We start from the raw sequence: 10,004 nt of genomic DNA, 5'->3' as shown, positions 1-10,004 counted from the left end.
GGTCCAAAGCTGAAGGATCTGGATATCTGAGAGGAGCCCTGGTGCGGTTTCGGTACTGATAGTGTAGCAGAAGCCAGAGGCCTCAAACAGACCAATGATCACTGCAGTGAACATTTACACGCAAACTTGCAAGTGTGAACACGCAGTAGACTGAATGACACATGTGACACACTACAGCTTCCACACTGAGATTTTTTTTTCCTTTTGGAGGGGGAGGTTTGCAAGGGCAGAGGCAGTTAGTGGGATTGGGGTTCATAATGTGAAATTTACAGAAATAAATAAAAAGTTAAAAAAAATAATAAGCAGATTGGACTTGGAGGCACATGCTTATAATTCTACAAATTGGAAGCCTGAGGGAGTAGAATCAGGAGTTCAAGGCCTCGGTGAGAAAAGAGAGAAAAAGACAAAGACAAGGAGGGAGGAGGAGGAGAAGCAAGGGAGGAATAGGAAGGGAGGGAGTCAGACTTAGTGCCACAGCCCTGTGGTACCTGAGAGGCTGAGGCAGGAGGATGGCAAGTTCAAGGTTAGCCTTGGCGACTTACTGAGAAATTTAAAAGTGAGAGGAACCAAGTGTTGTTGCTATTCTTGGCTACTTTGTGGGTTCTGCTTTGTCCCACTCTTTATCCCCCCACCTCACCTCCCATTCCCGTTTCACCCCCTAACACTAGACAGGAGAGAGACCGGAGAGAGGAGTTAGGAAAATCCCTGACTCTAATTTCTTTCCTTTTGTTTCTTCTTTGACCACAGCTACTAACAAACCACAAACCAACTTCCCTAAACAACCAACAACCCCACTTATCGGGGCCCCAGCATTTATATACCCTTTTGAAAAGTTCCCAGAATGCCAAATGTCACACAGTTCCAGAAACTCTCTGCATCTGGCAAAACCATGCCTCTGCTAGAGCACAAGGCAAATCATAGTCAGCTGCTGTGGACCGTCTGAAGCAGCCCCACATCCTGATACCTGGGATTAAAAATAAAAGCATATTCTTATATTTCTGTGTTTTAAACGAAACCAAAATTCCAAAATTGTCACAAAATTTCCCCTTTCTATTTTAGGCTATTCATTATGCTGGATGTAGTGGGAAACTATAAACAGAGACTTTTTCTTTTTAAAAAAATATTTATTATTTTATGTATATGGTACACTGTAGCTGTCTTAGGACACACCAGAAGAGGTCATCGGATCCCATTACAGATGGTTGTGAGCCACCATGTGGTTGCTGGGATTTGAACTCAGGACCTCTGGAAGAACAGTCAGTGCTCTTAACCGCTGAGCCATCTCTCCAGCCCCAACAGAGACACTCAATGAAACAAGAGCTTTTTGGGTCAGTGGCCAAGGTTTTCGAGAGACCTTTTCTGATCAATTTTAATCTGTATCAGTTTTGATGGTAGCCACAGATTTTAGTTTTCTGTGGATCTAAAAACAAAATCATGTCCCTAATGCAAAACTTTCTCTGGCCTCCGTTCTGATATTAACACATCTTTATAGTATATCGGCTGATTTAATTCAAACAGTTTTTCTATAAGCCAGTGCTGTTGTTCCGTTTTGTTGGGAAACCCTGCTGCTAAGGTCTGACATTACCAGACATCCCTGAGCTTGGTGCAAAATGGCAGACTCCCTTTGTCATCGGGACTTCCTCTTCTTTGGGGGCATCCCAGACCCCCCACCTGAGGAATGTCACATAGTTCTGCACCTGAGATTTCTGGAATGCCTCTCCATGTTAATGGGGCCTCTCCGTACCTTAGCCTTCAGCTGAAGTGGAAATTTCTGGTTTTGTCATGAGATGCAGACTCGTGTGCTGAAGCAGACCCGTGAGAGGACATGTGATGTTTGCAGAGAGAACCGCTAGGACCCGACAGTGATGCTGTGTTTGCATAGCTAGCTGTGCAAGGCTTCATTGGTTTCAAGTCTTTGATGCTCTTCACTTTGTTGAGAGACGCACGCATGGCAGAGAACTTCTCCTGCATTTCCGGCTGGTCTGATCACTCCTGCTGATTCTTGCCAATTTGGCAGAGACCTGGCTGTTTCTGATGTAGCTGCTGCTGCTTTGTGTCTGCTGACACTTTTGAACTGGGCCGATAGTATCCTGATCCTACTGAATCGGACTGCTGGTATCCCCACAGTGGAGACTGGAATCCTCCCAAAGCACTACTTCTAAACAGGTCCACAGCCCATTGCCCTACTTACCATCTTTTCTTCCCCACCTTTGGACGGTGGACAAGAAGTGGGTGGGGTGAAGCACGTGAGAACCCTATGAAGGTAGGTTTTGAAAAGTCTAAGCCTGCTTTCAGCCAATGAATGACCTTTTCCCACCCCAAAAATTCCCACCCCTCCCCAAAACTCTATAACACATGATTCACCCTGAATAAAGTGTATGCATACAAGTCCATCCCAAATTAAAAAACACACACACACATAAGATCATCTTAGAGAACTGTTTAATTGAAAGTCATTAGAGAAGTCCTTTACCCAAAAGAGCTGTAACACTAAGATCCTTGGAGAAGCCTTTTCTTTCCCCATCCCCCCCACTCCCTTCCTCCCCCCATAATAGCCATTTGTTGAAGTTTGGTCTTTTGCTGTGTGTTATAATGCTAAACATGGCCCCCAAGACCTGGTTAGACCCAAGCCTTGCCCGAAAGTTATTCCTTGGGGGTAAACAAAGATGTTAACAACTAATAGCTGGGCAGAAGAGACATAGGCAGGTTTTTAGGGTTCCTAGGCCTGGGGGGGGGCTTGAAGGAGAACTACAAGGAGAAGGTGAAGAGGAAGGAGAGCCTGCCGTGGGTTAGGTCAGTTCTCTTTGTGTCTGGTGATACTTTTGAACTGGGCTGATAGTATTCTGATCCTACTGAATCGGACTGCTGGTATCCCCACAATGGAGACTGGGACCCTCCCAAAGCACTACTTCTAAACGTGGTCCCGAGGGCTGGCCAATTGGACTTCAGAGCAGCCAAGATGAAACATAGTGAGTAATAACTCTGGGTGAGCTATAGGAAAGGAGATTCTAATAGCGCAGAGGGTAGGTATCTGCCCAGCTCTAGTGCTGTTTAAGGCTTATTGTAAATAATAAAAGTTGCGTGTCTTTTATCTGGGAACTAAATGATCAAAAGCAGGTTAGAAACCCTGAATTGGGTTTAAAAAAAATTTTTTTACAACCCATTACTTCCAGTAAATGTCTAATTACAGAATCAGCCTTTTCAGAACTAAAAGCAATTTCCATTGAAACTGGATACGTATTTATAGAATGGTGTGCAGACTCTAGTTTTCCAAAATCTACAAAGCGAAACACAGCCGTCTTCCAGATTTCATTTCTTCCGGTACCCCTAGGGTTACTTGCAGAGTACAATGGAGTTTGGTTATACACAGAACAAGCAGGACATTTTCTTATCATTTCCTTGGCTTGGTATTAGGTGACAGAAATTTGTTTCTTTAAATCTTTACTGTTGGGGCTGGTGAGATGGCTCAGTGGGTAAGAGCACCCGACTGTTCTTCTGAAGGTCCAGAGTTCAAATCCCAGCAACCACATGGTGGCTCACAGCCATCTGTAACAAGATCTGACGCCCTCTTCTGGAGTGTCTGAAGTCAGCTACAGTGTACTTACATATAATAAATAAATAAACCTTTAAAAAAAATCTTTACTGTTGACATGGTGTTTTCCATGAAATGTTTAGTCTTCTAACACATTTCCTATTAATAATTGGTCGATTTCTTCATATCCTTGTGCTAACGGACCTGTCAAACCTGTATGAGACGGAATATGGGTAATATGTAATGGATAGTTTCTATTTCTGATTGCCTGTTGTAGATGTATAAATAACAAGGCTAATTCAGAGTTATCCGGAATAAATTCAGCAGTTTTAACATGCAGCAAATATAGTAATTCTTGCCTTTAATCCCAGCATTTGGAGGTAGAAGCAAGTGGATTTCTATGAGTTCAAGGCCAGCCTGGTGTGCATACATATCAAGTTCTAGCATAGCCAGAGCTCTACAGTGAGGCCCAGAGAGATGGCTCAGCGTTAAGAGCATCTCCTGCTCCTCCAGAGTCTGTAAACTGACAACGTGGCCACTTCATGGTATGGCTAAGCAGAGAGTTGGAATTGTCGATGTGGATGCCTAGGTAAAAAGTTGAGGCCTGGGTAAGTGATACCTGTCTAGCCTACCATTTTATGCGGTTACCAATGCTATAAGGAAACTTTCTCATGTGTTGTTACCAGAAAACTCTCTCATGTTCTAGTTGATGGCAGATTCTGTTATGTTCTGTGCTTTGGTGTTCTTGGAAATCAACCACAATAGAGGTCAGTTGGAACTGCTTTGTACAGTTAGCTACCAGAAGCTTGGATCTGAATCATCCACCGGACAGCCCTTCCTGTACCTGTGTATGAGCTCTTATGGTTTTTGTTTTTATAAGCTGCCCCTGGGATGGACCGCAGCTTAAGAGAGACACCTGCACCAATATAAGAAGCTATTTGGAATAAGACTTCCATTTTGAGTAGGGGTGGAGTAACATTTAAATTCGCAAGTCGTCCCTGGGATCTGACATCCTACTTGATAGAAAGAGACATGTACGTGGGTAACTGACATCCTGGTTGGCAAGTTGGGACATGAAATGTTAGACAAGGCAAGTCCCCTACCACAGTTGAATCACCCTACCAATGGGAGCAGGATAAATGTACAACAAAGACACGTTCCTAAGGAAATCTCCTATCCCTAAATACTCATTGGTGAAATAACTTGGCACAGATATTTGTGGATTTCAAGGCGTAAAAGATATGTAGGATCCTAGCTTGGGGTAGCAGCCAGCTCCTGAGTCTAGACTGTGGCTTTGATCAATCAGTCCTAGGATGAATGCTAAATAAACTATCCCTGATAGATTGGTGTTTGTGTGATTTGGGAGGTGACTCCTGGACCTCAGTGGATATGAGAGCGAGAACAGCCAAGGGGCACTTGGAAGAGTCCAGAGCAGAGAGAGAAATGGTGGACTAAATGTGGTCACCAGACAGGGCCTGGCCAGGAGAGAAGCGTGAGCAGAACTGGGGTATCGGGGAAATGAAGACAGAGAGTGTGGAAAAAGAAGATCAAGAGTGAGGGTCGAGAAAGCACATAGCCAAAATAGCAGGGTTATAAGGAGAAGTGAGTGGCTTTGAGGACGGAGGCTCCTGAGCTGGAGGAAGTGTAGGGTAGGGGCGAGGGGAGAGGAGCCGAGAAGAGTCAGTCAGCAGTGCTTGTGATACTGAGGGAGCCTGGAGGCCTGGAGGCCAATGTGCACTCTGTTATACAAGTAACCTCCACAGAGAGCCATCTGTCCCTTCAGCCAGTGGTGAGAGAAGTGGGGAACTGGGTTTACAAGGTTATAAGGAATACTGGCTTTTGTCTTTCCACCAGAACTTGGGAAAATGGAGTTTCCTTTGGACCTGACACCAAGCACTGGAATCACTTCTCAGCATTCACATGGCAGCTCACAGCCTTTATTAACTCTAGAGCCAGGGGATCCACGGCCCTTTTCTGGCCCCCAAGGGCACCCGCCACATAAAGTGCATATGTGCATGCAAGCAAATATATACATACATAAAAGTAAACAAAACATTATTAAAAATAACAACTAAATAATAAGAGAGTTTTAGAGGCATGGCTGAGCCTTAGAGCACCTGCCTGGAACCCACCAGTGAGGGGTTTGGGGAACTGCAACAGTAGAGGGCTTGCCTGATGTGCACAAGAGTCTAGGCCCATTCTTTAGAACCACAAAATAATAGAGTGAGAAGAGAGATAGGGAGAGGGTCGGAGACAGAGGTGTTAATCCCACGGGGTGAGAAAAAGACCCCTACCACATTGTTGTGCCAAGTTTGAAGCAAGCTTTATTAAATACTGGCCAGATCCATACTCAGGATTCCTAGAGTAAGGCTCTGAATAACATTAGTCAGGGGCTTATAAAGGCAAAACCAACAAGGCTAAGAACGTCCCTCCTTTGTCCAACCAGGAGCAAGCACACATCCTGACACTTCCAGCCTGTGTACCTCCTGCCCGTGTGTGATCAAGCACATTCTATGAAATGGGTGCGGTCGTTTGTATTCGGACACTGACTTTCTTGCCCAGAAAGCTGGTTGCGGTCCAGAGGACTGCATGGTCCACTGTCTCTGGTCTCGATGTTACATAAAACTTGTTTTGAATCACCCCGACTGGTTAATAAAAGTGCTAACCGGCCAGTTAGCTGGGCAGAAAAGAATAGGGTGGGATTTTCAATTTGTAGTGGAGTTGGGGTGGGGATGGGGTAGTTTCAGAAAGAGACCAAAGAGGGAGGGGAGTGAAGAACGTGAGGAGAAGAAGGCATGTAGAAACCACATGGGGAGAACAGAAGGATTTGCCATGAAATCGTGATGAGAGAGCAGCCATGAGGGTACACATGGACCAGAGGGAGCCAGGGCAAGACTCAGATTAAAGGCAGAGGACCATGTGGATAGGAAGTCAGCAGCCTTAGAACAGCTCAGAACCCACCCAGCTTAGGCCTGAAGCTTGTTAGTAAACCTGCCAAGTCTCTGTGTCATTTATTGGAGAGCTAGAACGGGCTGAACAAGACGTAGAAATGACCCGCAGTTACTTGAGAGCAAAAGGGGGCATTGAACCCCCTCCCCCAGAGACTTACAGTTGCATAATCATGATTGTTTACAGACGTAAAAACACTGGGCTTGTTGTCTTACATGTCTTGGAATGTCTCAGCATTTCAAAAAGTTATCTGTCTTTGGGTAAGTGGGGCTTACAGGTTAGAGGCAGTTTGTTTGTTTGTTTGTTTGTTTGTTTGTTTTATAGTTCCCTTAAGCACAGTAATTTAAATTTAAAATATAACTTTAGCCATCACATGGGGAGGGAAAGGGGGAGAGGGAAACATGGAACACTGGATTTTGTTTCCCTTAGAAATGCCACATCAAGTCTGACATGGTGGTGCATGCCTTTGATCCCAGCACTCCAGTGGCAGAGGTAGGGCAGTTGAGGCCAGCTTGGTCTACAGAGTGAATTCCAGGACCATCAGAGCTACAAAGTGAGACCCTGTCTAAAAAGAAAACAGAAAAAAAGAAAAGAAAAGCTACATCAAAAATCTAGGTGGATTCAAGTCTTCAAGGGCAGTTACGGAGCTTGCCTAGGTTGCAGGGAGAGGGGGCGGGAGGGAGGTGACAAGGTAGGGGGTGACCCCAGCCCTCCAGGTTTCTGATTCAGAGTACCACGGGAGGAGCTGCTTGAGGGACGGTAATCTGCCAGGAGCTGCAGGTTGCACAGAAAATGACGAAACCCACGTTACTCTGTGGAGAGCCTGGCAGAGGAAGGAGCAGTTGACTGCACTTCACTGGAGTTGACCTATCACAGGCTGACACACAAGGGCCACAAACGGGAGTGGCTGGAGCAGACTCTTTCATTGGAGTCGTTAGAAACTCTCGGGAGATTCAGGGACAGTCCCTTGTAAGATGGGATTCCTTAATGACCTCAAAGCTGTACAAAGATTTCAAGCATTGGCATCCAAAGTGGGTAAAAACTTCAGTGTGCCAGCAAGGTGGACAAGGTTGGGAGATTCTGGGTGACTAGGAGGGAAAGAGCAAGACAACTATGGCTGTGCCATGCAGCTCTGTCCCCCCCCCCCCCGGGGCTACCAAAATGGCAGGTGAGTTGGGAACCGAGACTTCATGGTAGCTTTGACGGTCAGTTTTAAATGAGAACTTGGCACAAGTTCGTACCATCTGGGAAATGAGAGTTTATGAGGAATTTATCTAAATCTGAGTGACCTGTGATCTTGTTTGTAGGGGGTTTGTTTTGATTATATTAAGTGAATGTGCAGGACCCAGCCTACTGTGGGTGGCACCAAACCCTAGGCAGGAGTTTCTGGACTATATACGATGGTAGTAAGATGGGATCCTGTCTTTGGTCCATCCATGTCCTCCATAGATGGAGTGAATAGATATTTATTTGTTTCACTAGGCAACTGACAATGTTTTTTTTTTTTTTTTGTCAAAATGTGACTGTAGTGGTGTGTCATATTTGTGCTGCATAAGGAAGGAGTAGAGGCCACAAAGGACAGGACCAAAGGCCACAGTCACTTAGTATGGAAAGGTGCTCTAGCAAGATGTGGTGGCACGTGCCTGTCGTTCTGACCCTTGGGAATTGGAGGCAGTTGGATCAGAACTTCAAGGTTATCCTCACTACATAAAGAGTTCAAGACAAAAGTGTGCTACATAAGACTCTTAAAAAACAAACAAACAAACAAAAAACCAACGAAATAAAATAGAACCAGAGAGGGGGCTTGGTGGTTGAGAGCACTGGCTGCTCTCGCAGAGGACCTAGGTTTAGCTCCCAACATCCAGTTTGGGCGATTCACAAAAGCCTGTAACCCCAGATCCAGGGCATTTCCAATCTCCATGGCCACTGTACTCACACACATAATTAAAATTAAAAATTCGTGGGTTGATTTCTGAACACTTTCCTGGCACCTAGAAACAGCCATCACCTACTAAATACTGGTAGGAGAGATTGTATGGATTCCCCATGCTCATCCTGTCCCGGCCTTCTCTTAAACGGCAGGCAGAGACAGTGCACCCACAAACATACATAAATAAATCTTAAAAGAAAGAGAGAAAGAAAGAAGAAAGAAATATTCTGTTAGGAGGCTGGAGAGATGGCTCAGCGGTTAAGAGCACTGACTGCTCTTCCAGAGGTCCTGAGTTCAATTCCCAGCAACCACATGGTGGCTCACAACCATCTGCAATGGGATTCTGATGCCCTCTTCTGCTGTGTCTGAATATAGTTACATTGTACTCATATACATAAAATAAATAATAAATAACTAAAAACAAACAAAACAAAAACAGCAGGCAGAGCCTCAGTTGCAGGCAGAGTGTCGGTTACAACTATTAGAAAAAACAAAAAACAAAAAACCAAAAAAGAAACCCAAATGGCTGAGGTGCCCATTTAACGTATCAAGGTGGATGTCGGCCAATATCATTACCATTAATACCTGTTACAGAGTCCTGGCTCATCTCAGTACTTTTCACACTGCCCCCTACCCTGAACCTTTCCAGCCCCTGAGCTCCCTTCTCTTCCCTCAGCTTCTCTGATTCCTATATAACATCAACCATTTTGGCTACGGGATGTCTTGGTCTTCTCTCGGTCCTCGCTCCTTTCTTGTGCCACACACACACACCCGCGCCCCTTTTCCTTTCTTGCCCCACTCTCCCATGGCCAGGTTCTGTCCTCTAGCCTGGTTCAGTTTGTACTCTTCCAAGATACCTCTGGCCTGGCTGTTCTCTTCTCAACCACACCTGGGAACAATCATGTCCTCATTTTTACTATTTATTTATTTATTTATTTAAATGAAATAACCCTGACCATTCATTCATTCATTCATTCATTCATTCATTCATTCATTCATTCATTCATTCATTCATTCATTCATTCATTCATTCATTCATTCATTCAAGTTAAATAACCCTGACCATTCACCTCTTCTTGTCACCTTCATTCTGGGACCCTTGTATTACGTTTTATTAAGGAACTTTCTAAATGTTTTCTGCAAATCATAACATGGCCACACGGTGGCAGCGTGGGGCTGTGTTTCCAAACAAGATCCCTCTGCGGTACCTAGAGGGCTTCAGCTGCTGGGAGGTACAACCAACCTCTCTGCAGCTTTCCTGCCTGTGGCTCTAGCCAAACCCATCGCTGGTAGTTTCTTCCTCTCTGACAGTGTCTTCCAAGCTATCTGGGAGAAAATGCTCTTCTTCATACAGCCGGGCAAGTGGGGCTACATCACCACCCCGTTTGGCGACCGGGGATGGAACCCAGAGACAAGGGCATGCTACGCTTGGGGTTCTACCAATGAACCATGCCCAAAGCTCCTCACTGGGCAGGGACTCTACCCCCGAGCCACAACCTAAATCACCTTTTTACTTTTTTATTTTGAGACAGGTGACATTAAGTTGCCCAGGCTCATTTGACCTTGTTCTGTAAACCTGATAGGCCTTGAACT

This window comes from Mus musculus, chromosome 7 (assembly GCF_000001635.26).
Source record: "Mus musculus strain C57BL/6J chromosome 7, GRCm38.p6 C57BL/6J".
NCBI classification, from domain to species: domain Eukaryota; kingdom Metazoa; phylum Chordata; class Mammalia; order Rodentia; family Muridae; genus Mus; species Mus musculus.
Note: the sequence above shows the minus strand (reverse complement) of the source record.